Here is a 21,635-nt window from a genome sequence, read left to right on the forward strand (position 1 = left end):
TCAGCAAAACTCAACAAAACTCAACTGTGTTTCTGTACGCTAACAAACTGTCTAAAAATTTTTTTAAGAAGGGCGCCTGGGTGGCTCAGTGGGTTAAAGCCTCTGCCTTCCGTTCGGGTCATGATCTCAGGGTCCTAAGGATCGAGGCCCGCATCAGGCTCTCTGCTCAGCAGGGAGCCTGCTTCCCCCTCTCTCTGCCTGCCTCTCTGCCTGCTTGTGATCTCTCTCTCTCTGTCAATAAATCAATAAAATCTTTAAAAAAATTTTTTTAAGAAAACAGTCTCATTCACAATAGCATCAAAACAATACAAACGTAGGAACAAATTTAACCAAGGAGGTGCATAAATTATCCTTGATGAAAGAAATAGAAGAAAACACAAAAATAAATGGGATGACATCTCGTGTTCACGGATTGAAAGAATATTGTTAAAATGTCCATACTACCCAAAGTGATGGACTAATTCGATGCAAGTCCTATCATGTTGCAGTGGCATTTTTCACAGAAATAGGAAAAAAAAATCCTAAAATTCAGATGGAAGCCCAAAAGCCTTCAAATAAGCAATCTTAAATAATTTTTTTAAAGATTTTATTTATTTCTTTGACGGAGACAAATCACAAGCAGGCAAGAGGATGGCAGAGAGAGGAGGAAGCAGGCTCCCTGCTGAGCAGAGAGCCTGATGCAGGGCTTGATCCCAGGACCCTGAGATCATGACCTGAGCTGAAGGTAGAGGCTTTCACCCACTGAGCCACCCAGGCACCTAGCAATCTTAAGCAAGAAGTATAAAGTTGGAGGCATCACACTTCCTGACTTCAAATTATATTTTAAAGCCATAGTAATCAAACAGCATGGTCCTGGAATAAAAACAGACGCATAGATCAATGGAACAGAATAGAGAGCCCAGAAATAAACTCACACATATACAGTCAAACAGTCATTAACAAGGGAGCCGGGAATTCGTAATGTGGAAGGAGAGTTTCTTGGATAAATGGTGCTGGAAAAACAGGATACCATATGCAAAAGAATTATGGACCCTTATCTTATACCATACACAAAAAATCAACTCGAAATGTATTTAAAAATTAAACATGAGACTTTATGACAAAACCCCTAGGAGAAAACAGAAAAAAGCTCATTGGTGTTGGTCTTGGCAATAATTTCTTGGATAAGACACTTAAAGCACAAACAGCAAAAGCAAAAATAAACAAGTGAGCCTAATTCAAAGTCAAAACGTTCTTCATAGAAAAAAAAAGTCAGCAAAATAAAAAGGCAACTTACAGATTAGGGAAAAAATATTTGTAAATCATATATACAATAAAGGGTTAATATTAAAAAAAATAAGGAACTCCTGTAATTTTTAAGAGCTCAGATCTATAGATATTTAATTTAAAAATGGACAAAGCAGGGCACCTGGGTGGCTCAGTGGGTTAAAGCCTCTGCTTTTGGCTCAGGTCATGATCCCAGCATCCTGGGATCGAGCCCCGCATCAGGCTCTCTGCCTGGTGGGGAGCCTGCTTCCCTTCCTCTCTCTCTTCCTGCTACTCTGCCTATTTGTGATCTCTGTCAAATAAATAAAAATTAAAAGAAATCTTTAATAAAAAATAAAAATGGACAAAGCTCCTGAATAGACATTTTTCTAGGCATGCAAATGACCAATAGGTACATGAAAAAATCCTCAACAACACTGATCACCAGGGAAATGCAAATCAAAACACAGTGAAATATTACCTCACATCTGTCAGAGTGACTATCATTAAGAGAAAAAAAGGAAAAGGTAAGTGTTGGTGAAGATGTGGAGAAGAGGAAATCATTATGTACTGTTGGTGGAAATGTAAATTGGTGCAGCCACTATGGAAAACAGTATGCAGGGACGTACATTGTGGCACAAACATACAATGGAATATTATTCATCCTTTAAAAAGAAGGAAATCCTGCCATTTGTGACAACATTGAAAAACGTGGAGGACATTATGGCAGGTGAAATAAGCCAGATAGTTATATCTCTTAGTTATATGTAGAATCCAAAATAGTCAAGATCATAGATGCAGTGAGTAAAATGGTGGTTGCCAGGGGCTTGGGGAGGAAGAAACATGGAGGTGATGTTCAAGAGCTACAAAATTACAGTTATACAAGTTACATTATCAAGAATTAATATTGTTAAATTTTATTGATAAAGACAATTCTGGAAATCTATACAACATACTGTCTCTAGCTAACAACCCTGTTGTGTATATTTCGAACTTGCTTAGAGGGTAGATAAGAAGAAAGAAGAAGAAAAAAGAAGAAGAAAAGAAAGAAGAAGGAGGGGGCACCTGGGTGGCTCAGTGGGTTAAGCCTCTGCCTTCGGCTCAGGTCATGATCTCAGGGTCCTGGGATCAAGCCCCGAATTGGGCTCTCTGCTCAGCCTGGAGCCTGCTTCCCCCTTCCCTCTCTGCGTGCTTGTGATCTCTGTCTGTCAAATAAATAAATAAATCTAAAAAAAAAAAAAGAAGAAGAAAAGAAGGAAGAAGATGAAGGTAGGAGGAAACTCTGGTAGGTGATGGATATGTCTATGGCCTTGATAGTGATGGTTTCACGGACGTATACTTATCCTCAAACTCATTGAATTGTATGTATTAAATATGCACAGCTTTTTACATGCCAATCATACCTCAATAAAGTTTATTTTTAAGTAATTGTACTAATTTACACATTTATGGGGAGTGTAGAGTTCCAGTTGTTTTTCATCCACCTCAGTACTCGGCATCTTCTTTCCTTCTCAGTGTAGCCATTCTGATGTGTGGGTAGCAGTCATTTTTTCTTTTGAGGTGTATTTTTCTTACTGATTTTTAGAGTTCTTTTTTGGTACATTGTGGAGATAAATCCTGTATCAGTTATAGATACAGATCCATTCAATAGATGAATAGATCTATATCTATTGAAAGTATCTTCTCTGGGCGCCTGGGTGGCTCAGTGGGTTAAAGCCTCTGCCTTCGGCTCAGGTCATGATCCCAGAGTCCTGGGATCGAGCCATGCATGGGGCTCTCTGCTCAACAGGGAGCCGACTTCCTCTCTCTCTCTCTCTGCCTGCCTCTCTGCCTCTCTGTGATCTGTCAAATAAATAAATAGAATCTTTAAAAAAAAAAAAAAAAGAAAGAAAGAAAGTACGGGGCGCCTGCGTGGCTCAGTGGGTTAAGCCGCTGCCTTCGGCTCAGGTCATGATCTCAGGGTCCTGGGATCGAGTCCCGCATCGGGCTCTTTGCTCAGCGGGAAGCCTGCTTCCCTCTCTCCCTCTCCGCCTGCCTCTTTGTCTACTTGTGATCTCTCTCTGTCAAATAAATAAATACAATCTTAAAAAAAAAAGTATCTTCTCTCATTCTGTGGGTTGATTTTCAGTCCCTTAATGTTGCCATTGGAAAAATGTTCTTCATTTTAATATATTACAACTTGCGATATTTTTACTTTATGGTGAATATATATATGGTTGTGATATATATTTTTTAAAGATTTTATTTATTTGACAGACAGAGATCACGAGTAGGCAGAGAGGCAGACAGAGAGAGAGGGCACCTGACTGGCTCAGTCAGTTAACAGGAGGCCTTCTGCTCAGGTCACGATCTCAGGGTCCTGGGATCGAGCCCCACACTGGGCTCCCTGCTCAGTGGTGAGTCTGCTTCTCCCCCTCCCTCTGTGATCTCTCTCGCTCTCACTCTTTCTCAAATAAATGAATAAATTCTTTAAAAAAAGACTCCTATTTGCCTGGGGATTGTAACTGCCTCAGAAAAGGAAAAAAGCAAATGTGTAAAAATATACGCAAATTTGTTATTGCACTTTGCCTCCTTGTGTCCTTTGATCTTCCAAGCAAGAACCCAGGAGGAACATCATTGTATCAGGTTGGAGTCAATCAGAGAAGTAGAACCACTGGGAGGGGGATGGAATAGGAGGTTTTCTTAAAATAAGGATTAGACCTTCCACCGTTGTGGGAGTTTATGGGATGCCACGCAGGTGCAGGGGTGGGCCTGAGGTCGGTTGACAGGCCACATAGGCCATAAAAGCTAGGTGTGAAATAGGAGAGGATGAGGACAAATTGGGACCCAAGTCGGTGCCTCACAACCTCCACCTCCTACAATGTGGGTGACCTACAGAAGCGGGCACCGAGTCCTGGGCTGCACACACACCTGGCACAGTGCTGGGAAGAGCTGAACAAGGTCCTGGCAGGAGCTGGGGCCCCATGCCCACCGCTGAGTCAGCAGATGAGCAGCCCCGTGGGGAGCTTCGGCAGCACCTGGGCCACACTGCCCTTCAGAGCATATGGCTACTGCTTCTCTTCCAGCTTCCAAATATGGCACAAACATCGCCTCCGCCAAGCCCATCCTGAAACCATTAGGGAAGGGAGTTCTTGGAACTGGTAAAATAGAAAACCACTATCATCTTTCTTTCAGAAGATAAATAGGGCCGTGTCATTCCTCTGTTCAAAAATATCTAGTGGCTCCCTAAAAAAGTCAAAATAGTTACACTACCTACAATACTTCATATAAGCTGGCACTTTAAACTCCTCCTGTGGCTCATTCCCCAGTCTCCCCGCAGCCCCTCTGGTCACCTTCCTATTCCCTAAATGCACCACTAACTGTCCTTGCTAGATCTTTCCCCTACCTATCCGCTCTACCCTCTATGTTCTTGCCAAAGGCTGTATGCATCACGTGCTCCCTCCAGTCCTTCAAGACTCTGCTCAAATATCACACTCTCAGGAAGGATCTCCTGACCAGATTATTGAAAACTGAATCACCTACAGGGGGTGGCTCAGTCAGCTGGGCGTCCAACTCTTGGTTTCTGCTCAGGTTATGATTTCAAGGTCATGAGATCAATCCCCACGTCGGGCTCCACGCTCAGGGGAAGTCTGCTTAAGATTCTCTCTGTTTAGGGGTGCCTGGGTGGCTCAGTGGGTTAAGCCTCTGCTTTCAGCTCAGGTCGTGGTCTCAGGGTCCTAGAATTGAGCCCTGCATGGGGCTCTCTGCTCAGCGGGGAGCCTGCTTCCCCCTCTCTGCTTGCCTTTCTGCTTACTTGTGATCTTTTTCTCTCTGTCAAATAAATAAATAAAATCTTTTAGAAAAGAAAAGGTTCTGTTTACCTCTCCCTCCCCCTCTACCCAACCCCACTCCCACTCATGAGAACGTACACACTCTCTCTCTCTCAAATAAATAAATAAATAAAATCTTAAAAAACAAAAAACAAACAAAAAAAAACCCCACCAAACCTGAATCACCCAGGGCATTTCTTGTCCCCCTCCTACTCATTAGTTTTCAATAGAGCACTTAGCTCAGCTAAAATACTATGGTATCTATTTAATATTTTCTGCCACTCACAGTAGAATATAAACTCCATAAGGACCACTACTTCTTCCTATATATTCATATCTGAAACATTGCCTATAACAGTGCCAGGCATATAGTAAGGGAGCATTGAATATTTTTGTTAAAATGAATGAATAAAGGAATGAATGGAGTAGAAGTGTAGATCTATCTCCTCTATCAGATCTTTAAATGAAGCTAACTTGTTACTAAGTTCTCAGGCATATTCTCTCCACTCTCAAACTGCTCCTCCTCTTATTTCAACCCTACCTAAGTCCCTAGTACCGATATATGTTGTCGGCACCCAAATGTGTATCCCCAAAGCAAGCCTTCCCTCTGTCCCCCGCTCATGTATACGTGTGTGATACCTCACCAGACACATCCGTGAAGCAGATGCCTTAGAGACACAACACACGCCACGTGCTGAAAAGAATGTGCGGTATTTCTATATCCCAAGGACAGCTTCCCAATTTCTCAGGATCGAGATACACCACCACAATCCCTCCAGGTGCCCATGTCTCCGGAGAATGGTGAGCCACTGTCCACAGCAGCCTTAAATAACCATTGGTAAGATGATTGCTAAGCTCAGTGCTTCCTTCTTTCTTTTTTTTTTTTAAGATTTTATTTATTTATTTATTTATTTATTTGACAGACAGAGATCACAAGTAGGCAGAGAGGCAGGTGGGGGGCGGGGGAGTGAGCAGAGAGCCCGATGCGGGGCTCGATCCCAGGAACATGAGAGCATGATCTGAGCCGAAGGCAGAGGCTCAACACACTGAGCCACCCAAGCGCCCCTGCTTCCTTCTTTCTAAGGAAGTTTTTCTTAAGTCCATGTGCTGCTCCCCCTCATGTTCATTTTCATCATCTTTATCAGAAGTATCGTCCTCTCTAACCTGGTGGACCACAACAGTCTCCCGTATCTGCTTCCCAAGGCCACTGTTGCTCAATCCAATAAACCATGCTCAGAATGGGTATGCAAATTGGACGTTTTTTTTAATGCCTCCTTTCTCCTAGACGAAAATCCTTAAATTGTGTGAAACAACTGTTGAGAGTCATGATACAAATTCTTCACCTAATCTGTAAGACCTAGCTAATCGTCATCCATCCTTCGATCATGCCGAAGTCCCTTGCTCTTGGCATACAAGGTACATGGGTTTCCTTCAGTTATTTGTATGTTCTCTGTTCCTTCCTGCAAATGGTGTCCAGACACGCTTTTCTGTTTACCTAAAACACCCACTAAGGCTGGCAAACTTCCTCCAAAATGCTCAGGGAGTAGCCTAAGCTGCAGATACAAAGGGAAGCTTCCCACAGTCTTTAAACATGCTGTCCTGAGTTCCTCAGTGCACCAGTCCGCGTGACTGCAATTCTATCATTATTTGTCTGACGTCTGGATTCCCCACTGACTTCATTGGATCAAATACCCTTGCTGTTCACCACTGTGTCTAACACACATCAGTGGTGCCGAGAATACACTTCACATACTTGACAGCAGGAGATCCAATGTTCTAGAAGGCTGTCAGTAGTTGGGTGAATTCTACAACTTCCTCAAGCAGGAACAGCAGAAGCTGGAGATACGAGGGTCCCTTTTTAAGAGCAAAAAGGGACTGAGGGTTGGAAAACAAGATGCTAGAAGCACACTGGTGTTCACAAGCCACAACGGGTGGTTGTCAAAAAGATAAGCATGCATTTCAAAACCGGAAGAGAGAGAATGAAATATAGAAAAACCGCTCACAAGTCTTAGGATAGCTTTTGTGGCTCTGGTCTCTGGGGATATTTGGGAGGATTGCCTAGTGCTGGGAATGTGTTGGACTTGCTGTTGGTGCCTGTGAAGGAAAAATATCATGTACCCACTGGCCCATATCATGAATCCCAAGCAAATAACATCAATAGAGGTGAAAATAATTAAATGTGTTGATTCTGTAATTGCACTAATCAATCAATTAGGGCAATACCCCAGATTTTATTTCACACTGATATTTCTGCTAGTCTTTGGTCCAGTCGCTTTCATGGGAGCAATGATATTTATCAGCCAATGAAACATTCAACTTGGGACACATGGTGAATTAATGTGCTTTGGGGATTTGAATTTGAGTTCTGCCTATCTACAGTTTGTAGGGTCAATACTCAAGGCCTAGAAACCACCCAAAAGACAGGTGATGCTAAGAGAATTTCCCTAGGCCACTCTGAAAATAAAAGACAAGTTTATGTATGACATTATATAGGAAATATTTCAACCCAAAGGCTACCATTGTCAAAGGGATTCCTCCACAAAGAAGGATCAAAGTATTGGCTAAAGCAAGATGGTTGATTATTTGCCTTAATGGTCTCAATCTAGGTCTCCGAAAAAGAGAGCAGACATGACAACGGAGTAAAGCATTACCCACAGTCCTTATTCCAGTTTGAGCAAGGATGACCATACCTATTGTCAAGTTAGCAGTAATCATTGCTTCAGTGACTAAAGGTCATGACTGAGGTATGATTTTGCTCAGGTCCATAGCACCTGGACAGAAACAGAAAGAACACATGAGTGTCTTCAAGTCAAATGAACTACAGTTCTCACCATAATTTCTTTAAAAACTCCTTTCTGGGAATACTATCCTCTTGTCATGCACAAAAATCCTAACCCTGAAGTTTTTTTTTTCTCCTCATCACCTACTATATCTCATGTGGTACTTATAACAACTGAAATGATCTTATTGGATAACCTTATTTCTATCAAAGGAAGACCATTTCCTCCAATAGAACTATGAGAGCCACAAAGCAGGGGTCTTGTCTCCATGTTTTCAGTCCATATCCAGGGTCTAGAACTATCTGTTACTAGTAGGCAGTCAATTAATATCTATTACATGAATAAACAAATATGAATAGAGTCATTATTGTCACGCCAAAAGTCATTTCAATATGTTCTTTACATTGACAGATTTCTTAACACAGAATGCATATCCTCCACTTAATTGTTAAAAATAGTGCATTAAGGGGCACCTGGGTGGCTCAGTCAGTTAAGCATCTGTCTTCAGCTGAGGTCATGATCACAGGGTCCTAGGACTGAGCCCCCATCAGGCTCCCTGCTCTGTGGGGAGTCTGCTTCCCCCTCTCCCTTTGCCTGCTGCTACCCCTGCTTGTGCGTTCTCTCTTTCTCTGTCAAACAAATAAATAAAATCTGTTAAAAATAATGCTTTAAGCTCACTAATTGTGTTATTTGAAACTGCATGTTCTTGCTTGATTTGAGCATTTGCTTGGTTTTGTTTATGTAAAAGCCTAATCTATCTGACAGATAGGTATTCAAGTAGCTTATGTTGCACTGGATCCTATCAAATACCCTCTGTCAAATGTTATCTTTCTATAAACCAATGTAATTTTTTGTCAGGGAGAGAGAGCACGCACAGGCAGGGGGAGCAGCAGGCAAAGTAGAAGCAGGCTTCCCACTGAGCAAGGAGCCCCATGTGGGACTTGATCCCAGGACCCTGGGATCATGACTTGAGCTGAAGGCAGACACTTAACTGAGCCACCAGGTGTCCCCCTATGTAATTTTTTAATACAACTCTTGAGTCAAGGACCTAAACTGGATGATCAGTATATCTTAAAAATAATACAACATTAACGAAGATATATTTCGAGACTACCCACAATTAATATGACAATGAATATTAGAAACAATCTCATTTCATGGGGGAGAAATGACTAACGTGAACTCATGCACACAATTCATTATTTTTCTGACTTGGTCAACAAAATGGCAGGAAAAAGTTATTTCTCTTTGAAAATTAGATCATTTTTATGTGTAATATTTGAAGAACACGCTGAAATATTTTAGAAGTAATAAGATAGTAATTTGCTCAAATGTTACACAAGTATGCAAAATTTAAAATATAGGGGTGCCTGAGTGGCTCAGTCATTAAGCCCCTGCCTTCGGCTCAGGTCATGATCCCAGGACCCTGGGATCGAGCTCTGCATCAGGCTCCCTGCTCAGCGGGAAGCCTGCTTCTCCCTCTCCCACTCCCCCTGCTTGTGTTGCCTCTCTCACTGTTGTCTCTCTCTGTCAAGTAAATAAATAAAATCTTTTTAAAAATTTAAGATATATTATGAATAAACACTTTTCAAATCTTGGAACCAAACTAGATCAGTAATATGCTGGAAATAGAAAAGTAAAAAAATAAATAAATAGCATTAAAAAAATCTTGAATGAGTGGAATTCATCGCATGTTCCTGGATGGGAAGATATAATGCCTCAAGATTTGATACTTCCTCAAAGGTATAGATTCAATTCTTGAAACTTCTTCAAATGTGTAGATTCAGTTCAATGTCAGTCAAAATAGCAAGACAGCTTTGGGGAGAATTGGGAAATTTATCTCGAAATTTAGCTATAATTGTACAAAAAATCCAAGTCGTTTTCCCCAATACTTTATTACCAAAATTTTCAAACATACAGAAACTGATTCATTTAAAAAAATAATAATAATAACAATGGATTGCTTACCTGATTTCCTAGAACTTATTACAGCAATTAAAGTGTGGGTACAATTGAAAACCAGTCAAATATATCAATGGGTCACGATGAAGTGTCCAGAAAAAATTATAAATATGTAATTATTATATAATATAAAAAATATAAATAAATTATAAGTAAATAGAATTATTTATAATTCTATAATATTCTATTATCTATAAATTATAATTATTGGTGTAATTATCAACTATAATTATTAATATAATTATTAACTAGAATAATTCTATTATCTATAGAATCTATAATTCTATAATAAATAAAATTATTAAAAATTATAAATAAATAGAAAATTCAACAAATTAGAAAACAGCCATTTGGTATGAGGGACCAGAATAATTGGTGGATGATTTGGAAAGTATAAAGTTGGGTTGTCAAATCAAATATTAACAGACAAATAAATTTCAGAGCAAAGGAAAGAGCAGGAACCAGACACATACACACAGATAGAAATAGCAGCAGAGGTGCTGCTGACCAAGGGAATACAGTGGCTGATGATGAATTCTGTATGGGCTCTGTGCTTGAGCAAAAAAGTGTGAAGATGGCTTCCTAAAGTCCATGTCCCCCAAGGTTCAGTGAGATTGCACCAAATCTTTAAGCCCCTGTGAGCACTGACCCTGTGCTAGCCATGGTCCTGATCGGTCATATTTGCTTTCAGGATTTTTATGTCCCTGGAACACAGAGCAGAAGGAAGGATCCACATCAGATGTCTGATTGTAAGAACAATATACCACGTCTCAGAATTTTGGTTTTGGTTTCAAGTATGCTATTGGAAATGAGAACCCAGCTGTGAGATAGTCACAGGTAAGCATGCCTTCTTCCGTAATTGGGTCTGGCATGTATTCCAAGGTGTATTATTTTGATTAAAAGATCAGAACCTACAATAAGATATAATTTCTTAGTGTACCAATCTATTAAGATGCAGACAATGTTTTAAAATTTTTCATGCCATGCACATGTAGCACTCTCCCATATAAATAAATTGCCCAAATTCAGTCTCATCCAGACAAGGTCCAGTGGAAACAGAAGATGTTAATATTTACTTAAGACATTCTAATATTTATTTAAGACATTCTATGTTATGCATCAGGCCTTTAATTTTCCCTATTATGCATTTAATGCATTTTGATCCCACACTTAAGGAATCTCAGACTAAGGTTTAATCAAAGAACAGAGGTAAAAATTGGGGCAGAACTAATGCAGAGAAAGAATCAAGGAGACACTGTAGGCAAGTGGGCAAGGGGAAGAGAATCTCCAAATGATTAGAGAACATCCTTTCCCAGTAAGGCAGGCTCTACACGGATTCTTGTGTGTACTCATGAAAAGGCAGTATTGTCCAGATGCTGTGCAGATTCCCATCTCTGAATATCCACCCCTCTTTTCTCCCAGTTTCTAAATCTGAACTAAAACTCCACTCACCTGAGCAACCTTTGTTAGAAGACGGTAAACCCAAAGTTTACCAGATTTGCCATGGGAGGGAAAGGCTGAACCCTCAGTTACAGGCTTGGTTTTACTGACCTCATCTCTTTAGAGCTGTGATTATTATGTTATTTCTAGCATCAATGACAGTGTCTCCAAGAAAAATCTCTAAACATTTTTTTCTCAGCATACTAATTATCCAAGTTAATTATCGGTGTTTCAAGAAAATATTGCAAGATGCTATCAGAGGGAGCAGGAAGAAAATATTTTTCTGTATTCCCTACAGGGATGAGGTCAAATAATTGTGAGGTCGTTAAACAGTGAGGGCTTAGAGAATAACATAGGACTCTGCCTTATCTTTGGAAAATCTCTGAGGGGTACATTTCCTAGAAGATAATTTGTAGATCTCACAGGCCTGAATGACTTCCACCTATCAAAGGTTTGGTAGGGAACAAGAGGCTTTCCAAGGAAGGAGCGTGGGGGATATCTGAACAAGACAGAAGAGGGGCACCTGGCTGGCTCGGTTGGAAGAGTGTGTGACTCTTGATCTTAGGGTTGTGAGTTTGAGCCCCACCTTGGGTGTAGAGATTACTTAAAAAAATACATGAAATTTTAAAAAATAAATAAACAAGGCAGTAGGTATTGACAGAGACCCATTTTAAAAGATAAAATAAATGTGATGGGGCTGTGTGATGGAAGGCCAATTTACTATGCACTCGGTGTATGGGAGTGAGAAAACGGAGGGGAGTACAGATCACTCTACCAATAAATGTAACTGTAAAAGAGTAACCAGAACTTCATGGGGAAGAGAGAGAGTTTAAATACTGATGGGTAAGAGCTGGTAGATTGGATTTGTTGGATTACAGTAAAAAGACATATTTAATATTAATTAAATCAAAGTCCACTACTAAGTAAAAAGAAGGAGGAGGAGAAGAAACACCAGGCCTGTGCATTAGCAAAAAAATTAATCTTAGGGGTTTTTTTTTTGTTATAAGATTTTATTTATTTATTTAACAGAGAGATACACAGCGAGAGAGGGAACACAAGCAGAGGGAGTGGGAGAGGGAGAAGCAGACTTCCCACTGAGCAGGGAGCCTGATGCAGGGGCTCAATTCCAGGACCCTGGGATCATGACCTGAGCTGAAGGCAGACACTTAACACTGAGCCACCCAGGCACCCCTAATCTTAGTTTTAAAAAGGAATTCATCACTTAACATAAGTGTAGGAAAAAAGAATGGGCATGGGGGCATCTGGCTAGCTCAGTCAGGGGGGCATTTGAGTCTTGATCTCAGGGTCATGAGTTCAAGCCCCAGCGGAGTGTAGAGATTAGTTAAATAAATAAATCTTAAAAAAAAAAAGAATGGGCGTAAAGTGATTATCATTCTGAATTGTGCGAGGAAACACAGGGATTTCTCAACAGATAACTCCAACCTCTCTATGATTAGGACACAAGCATATTTTAAAAGGGAGGAAGAAGCATAAAGATCTGAGGATGGCTGAGAATATTTGAAAGCCCAGTGGCAGATAATGATAGAAAGAGTTGAAAGATGAAATAGAAGGGATCTGCTGGGCAGAATCACAGGAGGAATTCAGGCTATTTCCAATGAAACATTTGTGTTGACGCCAGTCTACCAAGTTGTGTATTCAGCTGCACAAAATTGCCATAGTTGTAGACACAAGAGGAAAATGGACTCTAGATTCAATTAATGCTGAGGTTTTTCTAGGTCAGGGTGATGAAATAAGAAAAGAATTCAGGATACTGGGATTAACAAAAGACTGACCAGTAAATCACAGAGAGAAAAAAAGAAATATTGGATGAATTGACATGACAGAAAAAAGAGTATGTGGGGAGCCCGGGTGGCTCAGTCAGTTAAGCATCTGCCTTCAGCTCAGGTCATGATCCCAGGACCCTGGGATTGAGCCCCACCTTGGGCTCCCTGCTTGGCAGGGATTCTGTTTGTCCCTCTTCCTCTCCTTCCTCCCCCACTCATGCTCTCTCTCACTCTCTCTCACTCTCCCTCAAATAAATAAAATCTTTTTTTAAAAAAAGAAAGAAAACTAAGAATATGTATGTAATAGGCTGCAGAGGTGATAAGAGAGAATAGGGAGCTATGCAGAAAAAGGGCCTCAGAAATCTGCATGGGACACCCCCCCACCCACCAGAGTCTTTGCTGAATACTAAATTGTGCACACATAGGGTGAAACTCCATAAGGTCACACATATAAAAGATAGGTAGCTATGAACTAAACAGTTCCCAGAGCTCATTCAAAGCTGAAAGGTGTTCAAGATATGATCAGCCCAAAAGGAGAGTCCTCCCTCATCATTTAGGGCATTCAGTGGAGGCAATGAGGGGCCATGCCTTACTGGTTGGACTCAATATCTCTCCAAAGAAGGTTATTCTAAACCTAGTTAACAAAGCTTGAATATAAACTTTGAGAGAATCAAACTGAACCACAAGTAAATTAACTGTATATCAGAAGAAGTAAAATTGACAATGTCCATCATTCAATTAAAAATTATTAGGTATGCTGGGGCGCCTGGGTGGCTCAGTGGGTTAAACCACTGCCTTCGGCTCAGGTCATGATCACAGGGTCCTGGGATCGAGCTCTGCGTCGGGTTCTTTGCTCAGTGGGGAGACTGCTTCTCTCTCTCTCTCTCTCTCTCTCTGCCTGCCTCTCTGCCTACTTGTGATCTCTATCTGTCAAATAAGTAAATAAAATCTTTTTTAAAAAGGGGGGATGGAAATACATATTTCAGAAGGAATAATGGATAATAGATTCCTAAGTGTGGTGAAAACTCTAAACTCACAGATCCAAGAAACACACTTCATAAAAACTGAAGTCCTGAAAACTAGTTAATCATAAAATGAAATTGGGGCCCTAAGATTAAGCCCCACATACGGCTCCCTGCTCAGTGGAGAGTCTGCTTCTCTCTTCCCTCTGCCCACCCTACTCATTTTCTCTCTCTCTCTCTCAAATAAATAAAATCATTTTAAAAAGAAGAGGAAAAACCACAGTGAGATACCACCTCACACCAGTCAGAATGGCTAAAATTAACAAGTCAGGAAACGACAGGTTTTGGCAAGGATGCAGAGAAACAGGAACACTCCTCCACGGTTGGTGGGAATGCAAGCTGGTGTAGCCATTCTGGGAAACAGTATGGAGGATCCTCAAAAAGTTGAAAATAGAGCTACCCTATGACCCAGCAATTGTACTACCGGATATTTTCCCTAAAGACATAAATGAAGTGATCCAAACGGGCATGTGCCCCCCCGGTGTTTATAGCAGCAATGTCCACAATAGCCAAACTATGGAAAGAGCCTAGGTGCCTAACAACAGATGAATGGATAAAGAACATGTGGGATCTATACTCAATGGAATATTATACAGCCATCAAAAACCTTGAAATCTTGCCATTTCCAACGACATGGATGGAAATAGAGGCTATTATGCTAAGTGAAATAAGTCAGTCAGAGAAAGACAATTATCATATGATCTCACTGATATGAGGAATTTGAGAAACAAGACAGAGGATCACAGGGGAAGGGAGGGAGAAATGAAACAAAACCAGAGAGGGAGACAAACCATAAGAGATTCTCAATCTCAGGAAGCAAACTGAGGGTTGTTGAGGGTGGAGGGAAGGATGGGGTGGCTGGGTGATGAACATTGGGAAGGGTGTGTGCTATGGTAAGTGCTGTGAATTGTGTAAGACTGATGAATCACAGACCTGTACCCCTGAAACAAATAATACATTATACGTTAATGGAAAAAAAAAGATAAGATAAAAAAGAAGAGGAACAAAAATAAGAAACATTAATGATTTCTAATCAGAATTTACACAGACACTAAGAGAATTGAATTATATTTTTACAGAGCTGAAAGGGGGAAAAAATGTCAACCTAGACTTTTATACCCAAATAAAATAGCTCTCTCAAGGGAATTTAAAGACTTTCCAAAAAATATATAAAAATAAAAATAAAGACTTTCTCTGATGAACAAAACCAGAATTTATCACCAACAGACATTTACTGGAAGAAAAGTTAAAGGAAGTTGTTCAAATGGAAGAAAAATGATAGCAGATGGAAACCTAGATTACACAAATAAATAATGTGTGCTGCAAATGGGAAATGCATAGATAATATCAAAGGGGTTTTTCATCATTGATTTCTTTTTTTTTAATTTTTTAAAAGATTTTATTTATTTATTTGACAGCTAGAGATCACAAGTAGGCAGAGAGGCAGACAGAGGCGGGCGGGGGGGAGCAGGCTCTCTGCTGACCCTGATGCGGGGCTTGATCCCAGGACCCTGAGGTCATGACCTGAGCCAAAGGCAGAGGCTTTAACCCACTGAGCCACCCAGACGCCCCTCATCATTGATTTCTTAAAATATTATTTTCATTTTATTTTTTTAAAAGACTTTATTTATTTATTTATTTAGTTGAGAGACAGAGAGAGAGCACAGAGGGAGAAAGGGAGTGAGAGGAGAAGCAGACTCCCCAGTAAGGAGGGAGCCCGACTCAGGGTTCAATCCTAGGACTCTGCAATCATGGTCTGAGCTGAAGGCAGATGCTTAACCGACTGAGCCACCCATGTGCCCCTAAAATATTATTCTTAAAATAAAAATTATAACATTATTTTATGAGGTTTATATCATAGGTAGAAATAAAACCTATGTCAGTCGCATAAAGAATGAGTGGAGGAATGGAAATATAGTTATGTTACATGTGAAGTGGCCCACCATTACTTGATGGTAGACTGGTAAGTTGTCCACTGTAAACCCTAGAGCAACAACAATAAAATAAGATATACAGCTAATAAACCAATAACAGAGATCACAATGCTAAAAACAAACAAGTCAAAAAAAAACCCTCAATTAACCAAAAAGGAAAAAAGGAGAAAAAATAAGTGACAGAGGGTGAAAGTAAAAGACAATATCAAAAAAGGTAGATTTAAATTCAATGATATGAATAATCACATTATAAATGGTAAAAATGCTTTAACTAAAATGCAGAGAATAGTAGGCTGGATAAAAAGGCAAGACCCAGGGCACTGGCTGACTCAGTAAGAGAGGCATGCAACTCTTGATCTTGGGGTCATGAGTTTGAGACCCATATGAGGTATAGAGATTTCTTAAATAAATAAAATTGAAAAAATAAAAATGCAAGAACCAACAATTAGCTGTGCATAAGAAATTCATTCTAAAAATTCATATAAAGACTTATAGAACAATCCATCATCCAGATGCAAAAAAGAGAGAGAGAGAGAGAACCTGGACCCATACCTCACATCATACGCAAATATTAACTCAAATTTGATCATAGAACTAAATATGAAAGTTAAAACTATAATACGCCAGAAGAAAATATATATTTCTCTGAAGTAGGTGCAGAATTCTTTTTTTTTCTTTTTTTTTCTTTTTTTCTCAAAGATCTTATTCATTCACTTGACAGAGATCACAAGCAGGCAGAGAGGCAGGCAGAGAGAGAGGGGGAAACAGGCTCCCTGCCGAGCAGAGAACCCCATGTGGGGCTCGATCCCAGGACCCCAAGATCATGACCCAAGCTGAAGGCAGAGGCTTTAAACCACTGAGCCACCCAGGCACCCCTAGGTGCAGAATTCTTAAATAGAACACAAAAATACAAATCATAAAAGAAAAAAACTGGACTTCATCAAAATTAAAGGCTTTTGATTTTCAAAATTTGCAGTTAAGAACATAAAAAGGCAAACCATGGCATGGAAGGAAGCATTTACAGCCCTGTATCTAACTCGTATCCAGAATATATAAACAACTCTTGAAATCTGTAAGAAGAATACAAACAACTCCATTTTATTTTTTTTATTTTTTTAAGATTTTATTTATTTATTTGACCACAGAGATCACAAGTAGGCAGAGAGGCAGGCAGAGAGGAGGAAACAGGCTCCCTGCTGAGCAGAGACCCCCCGATGCGAGGCTCAATCCCAGGACCCTGAGATCATGACCTGAGCCGAAGACAGAGGCTTTAACCCACTGAGCCACCAGGCGCCTAACAACTCCATTTTAAAATGAGCAAGATAGGGACACCTGGGTGGCTCAGTGGGTTAAGCCGCTGCCTTCGGCTCAGGTCATGATCTCGGGGTCCTGGGATCGAGTCCCGCATCGGGCGCTCTGCTCAGCGGGGAGCCTGCTTCTCTCTCTCTCTCTCTGCCTGCCTCTCTGCCTACTTGTGATCTGTCCCTGTCAAATAAATAAATAAAATCTTTTTAAAAAAAATGAGCAAGATATCAGTCACTTCCCAAAGAAGATATATAAAAGGTCAATGTGCACTTGAAAAAATGTTCGACATGGGGTGCTTGGGTGGCTCAGTCATTAAGCATCTGCCTTTGGCTCAGGTCATGATCCCAGAGTCCTGGGATCAAGCCCCGTGTTAGGCTCTCCGTTCAGTGGGAAGTCTGCTTCTCCATCTTCCTCTGTTGCTCCCCCCACCCCACTTGTGTTCTCTCTGTCTCTCTCTTTCCAATAAATGAATAAAGATCTTTTTAAAAAATAATTATTTAGGGACGCCTGGGTGGCTCAGTTGGTTAAGCAGCTGCCTTCGGCTCAGGTCATGAACCCAGCGTCTTGGGATCGAGTCCCACATCGGGCTCCTTATTTAGTGGGGAAGTCTGCTTCTCCCTCTACCTCAGCCTGCCATTCTGCCTGCCTGTGCTTGCTCTCTTGCTTGCTCTCTCTCTCACACAAATAAATAAGTAAATAAAATCTTTTAAAAAAATAATTATTAAAAAAACTTATTTATTATAATTTTTATTATAATTTATTATAATTTTATTTTATTATAATAATTTATTATAATTTTAATAATTATTTAAAAAATAATTATTTAAAAAAAAGCAGACTCCCCGGTAAGGAGGGAGCCCGACTCAGGGTTCAATCCTAGGACTCTGCAATCAGGCTGAATAACAGCTCCCAAAGAGGTCTTTGTCCTGATCCTCAGAACTTGGGACTATGTCCCCATATGCAGCCATAGCAATCGTTCCGGTGGTCCAGTGTCATCACAAGGATCCTCATAAAAGGAGGCAAGAGGATCAGAGTTCAATAGAGAGGATGGAAGGATGGAAAGCAGAAGTCAGTGAGGAAGAAGCTACGTGGCTGGCTGTGAAAATGGAGGAAGGGGCCAGGAGCCAAGACATGGAGGCGGCCTTTGGAAGCCAGAGGGCAAGGAACTGGGATCCTCACCGGAGCTTCCAGAAGGAATCAGTCCTGCCACCACCTTGATGTTAGCCCGGTAAGACTTCTGACCTCCAAAATTATAAAGTAATAAACTCACTTTTTTTTTAAGCCCCCGAGCCTGTGATAATTTGTTACAGCAGCAAGAGGAAACTAATATAGTCTCTTCAAAGGCAGGTGTTCATTTGCCTCACGTCCCAGACCCACAGAGCTCAGGAGGCTCACAAGAGAGAAGAAATGCTTGGTGCCTGGGTAGACACACACACACACACACGCACTCGCGCGCGCACACACACACACACACACACACACACAAGTAGAATGCCCACCACCCATGTTAAGGGGGACTTTTGTGCAACCTCTAACATTTGAATATCTCCTTAAAATGCATTCACATGGGCGCCTGGGTGGCTCAGTGTGTTAAACCCTCTGCCTTCGGCTCGGGTCATGATCTTGGGGTCCTGGGATCGAGCCCCACATCAGCAGGGAGCCTGCTTCCCCCTCTCTCTCTCTGCCTGCCTCTCTGTCTACCTGTGATCACATATCTGTCTGTCAAATAAATAAATAAAATCTTTAAAAAAAAATAAAATGCATTCACATAACCAGTAATATCATTAAAATTAAAAAAGGAACAAACTCACCTAAGGTAGTGGTAAGTGTTGTATAAATTCACTCTTGCATTCATTTAAAAATATTTATTGAGCCCCTGCTCTGTCCAGGCACTGTTCTAACGCTGGAGTTTCAGCAAGAACACGGGGGCGGGGGTAATTCGCTGCCCCTGCATATCTTCTGCAGTCTGCTAGCGAGATAGATAACGAACAAAATGATGAGTAAATTACATCAGGTGGGGATTAATGGCATGGAGGATCATACGCCAAGAAGGCAAGGGGTACCAGAGCAGGAGCCGCAAGCTTAAAGGGGTGGCCAGAGACACCCAAACTCAGAAGGCAACTTTTGAGCAGAGGCCTGAGGACAGGAGAGAGGGAGCCATGGGGATCCTAGGGGGAGGGCAATTCCAGTTAGAGGGGAGTGAGCAAGGAGGGGAAGAGAAGAAGAAGTCAGGGTTGATGGGGCCAGGATGGAGGTGGCAGGCAACCTTGCCAGGCTTTACAGGCCTTTGAGGGGAATCTGGATTTTACTCGTCGTGAAGCCACTGACAGTAATAAGCAGAGAAAGGACATGATCACGTTTGCATCAAGAGATGCAAGAGATGCAAGAGATCAAGAGAATAATTTAGAGAATAACCACCCAAGCAGGGTGGTTAGGGAGCAAATGTAAAACCCCAGGGGAGAAATGGTGTGTGTCTTGGTCCCCCGTGTTCGCATTTGGGATGTTTCACAAATTAAATCAATGGGATTTGCAGATCAGACGGCCACGTAATGGAATAAAGAGGGGAGTCGGTCAAAGACGATGCCAAAGATTTTGGCCTGAGCACTGGGACCGGTGGAGTTGCTGGCAACTGAGAAACGGAAGCCTACAGGCCGAGCAGGTTTGAGAGAAAAGATCTGGAGCTTGATTTTGGATGAGTCATTGCACATCCAAGGGCAGAATTCAGGGGATAGGTCTGCACCGGAGACAGAAATCTGTGACTAATGCTGGAGGCAGAGACAGCCTGCCTAGATCCCCTTTTGAGGTACGACTTGCCACTCCAGCTACTGGGAATGCCGTCAGCTCCATCAGGCTGGGTCCTGAGTGCCCAGGGGTACACAGAACCACCTTGCCCAAAGGCTCACAGATGGCTGTCCCCATGGGGTAACTGAGGGAGTCGGGGATAAAAGACCCAGGAACTTGAGCCACATAGGGGACAACTCTAGTTGGCTCTGAGTCAAACAACAGAAGACTCTAATAGATTATCCACACTCCAGAGCTCCTTGTGGAATCAGTCAAGTCCAACCTTGGGCCTGGATCACAGTTCAAATTCTCTATTCACCCAGTGCTGTTCCTCCCGCCCCCCTCCCACAGGTGTCAATCCCTAATAGAGAGATTACACTTCACACGGCATCTCAGTGCCCACTCCCAGAGGGCTCCACGGCTAACAGGACTCATCAGCATACATGTGGCACATACAGCCCAGAAGTTGCACTTAACAAATATAGAGACCACATACACAGACCCTAAAGTATTTCAGGCATTCTTCCCAAGACATCGACTCCTTTGTATCTGTACTAGGAGCCTGACATCCTAACCTAGAAAAACAAGAGGAAAATAAAAATAGCAACTATAAGCATTTCCTAAAGGCCACAATGGGAAAGATCGATGATGTCCGACCTCATTAGAATTCAGTATTCAGAAAGAGTCTGACAAAGGGGTGCCTGGGGGACTCAGTCAGTTGAGTGTCTGCCTTCAGCTTGGGTTGTGATCTTGGGGTCCTGGGATCAAGCCCCACGCTGGGCTCCCTGCTCAGCGGGGAATCTGCTTTTCCCTCTCCATCCACCCTTCCACCCACTTGTGCTCTCTCTCTCTCTCTTTTTTTTTTAAGATTTTATTTATTTATTTGACAGACAGAGATCACAAGTAGGCAGAGAGGCAGGCAGAGAGAGAGGAAGGGAAGCAGGCTCCCTGCTCAGCAGGGAGCCCGATGTGGGGCTCGATCCCAGGACCCTGGGATCATGACCTGAGCTGAAGGCAGAGGCTTTAATCCACTGAGCCACCCAGGTGCCCCTCTCTGTCTCTCTCTTAAATGAATAAATTTTTTAAAAAAATCCTTTAAAAAAAGGAAGAGAAAGGAAAGATTCTGACTAAAACCCCAATAGCATGACATTTCATATCCTGATGAGCATCAAAAATTACAAAGTCAAGAACTCTAAGAGGTTTTAATCCATAGAATAGAACAAATATCCATGAGTCCATACTGATCTAAGGAAAGGATCTGGTAAACAGGTAAACGGAGGAAAGGGACAGCTCTTTCTCTCAACAGAATTCAAATTCATAAATGTAGAAGGAAAAACTGACACAAAAAATCTCTATTAGGCACATAACTGGGTATTAACTGTTGCAGACAAGACCCACTGATAGGTGTTAAAATTAGTAGGCAAAAGTTTGAGGGAACCAGATTTGTACAGTCTCAAAGTATCTCCCTTAACATACTTATTAATTACAAAGGGGAAAATCATACCTTTATAGTGGAAAGCACAGCAGACAGCACTATAACCAAGGGGTCAAAGTCAACATCGCCCCTAACAGG

The 21,635-nt window shown here is 41.5% G+C and overlaps 1 long non-coding RNA gene across 3 annotated transcripts; it reads right to left on the bottom strand.

The window, feature by feature from the left end:
* Nucleotides 1–197: 197 nt before the first annotated feature.
* LOC125089073 (uncharacterized) lies at nt 198–20,643 on the bottom strand. 3 transcript variants are annotated; one of them, XR_007123845.1, is made up of 5 exons: nt 20,559–20,643; nt 7,745–7,825; nt 4,156–4,351; nt 3,953–4,032; nt 198–227 (listed from the first exon to the last, which is right to left on the bottom strand). It is a non-coding gene; the product is annotated as an uncharacterized LOC125089073 (long non-coding RNA). The 3 variants fall into 3 exon arrangements; XR_007123844.1 differs by lacking the exon at nt 198–227 and adding an exon at nt 641–852; XR_007123846.1 differs by lacking the exons at nt 198–227; nt 3,953–4,032 and adding an exon at nt 3,289–3,305.
* Nucleotides 20,644–21,635: the final 992 nt, after the last annotated feature.

The sequence above is a fragment of the Lutra lutra genome, chromosome 17 (genome assembly GCF_902655055.1).
Source record: "Lutra lutra chromosome 17, mLutLut1.2, whole genome shotgun sequence".
NCBI lineage: Eukaryota > Metazoa > Chordata > Mammalia > Carnivora > Mustelidae > Lutra > Lutra lutra.